We start from the raw sequence: 771 nt of genomic DNA, 5'->3' as shown, positions 1-771 counted from the left end.
GCTTTTGGGGATGTGTTTAGAGCAGGTGCATGCAAGTGCCCTCTAAATGGATTATTTTTTTTTTTTGATCCTGGTGTGTTTTCCTGCCCTGTGGCAGAAGGGAGAGAAGCAGCACAAGCCTTTAGTTACCTGCAGAGGACACCCTCTGGGTGTAAAGGGTGAATTCAAGGCGGAAACCTTGAGCCAAGAAGCGCGACAGCATTCCCATTGCTCTTGGAGTTTGCATGAAGCTGCTCTCCGAGGAGTTTTTCTCCAAGGGGGCTTGGATAACCAAGCTCAGGAGGTGGAAGTGTGATTTGGGGTTGTTTTTTTTTTTAAAGTTATTTCCCCTGGTAAGGAGGGACCCAAAACATTGCCATGCCAGTCCCAGGCTGGAGCATACTGCGAGGTGCCGACGTCCCGGGAGTGCCAGTGGCCTGTCAGTTTGTCCCCATCCCCACAGCAGCCGGTTCACCGTCAGGCACCGGCTCACAATATGACTGGGGAGAGGGGGGCCGAAAGCGCCTCTGACTGGTTTTGGGACCAGTTATGACTGGACCCTTGTGACGCCACCATTCGACTGCACCACAGAAAGTCCTTTCTGAAAACCTCAGCTTGATTTCGCTCTCAGCCACCAACCCCAGCCTTCATCTCTTGAGTGGGTGAGCTCTTGGGTGTGGTGCCGGTGCAGGGGGAAGAGGATGGAGAAGGAGGGAAGAGGATGGAGAAGAAGCATAGCATCTCCTCACAAAATTTTTCCTGCATCCTGGGGTCTCCTCACACCTTTTTGTC

This window comes from Apaloderma vittatum, unplaced genomic scaffold (assembly GCF_000703405.1).
Source record: "Apaloderma vittatum isolate BGI_N311 unplaced genomic scaffold, ASM70340v1 scaffold25426, whole genome shotgun sequence".
Taxonomy (NCBI): domain Eukaryota; kingdom Metazoa; phylum Chordata; class Aves; order Trogoniformes; family Trogonidae; genus Apaloderma; species Apaloderma vittatum.
The sequence above is the reverse complement of the archived record's forward strand: the minus strand, read 5'-3'. Positions refer to the sequence as shown.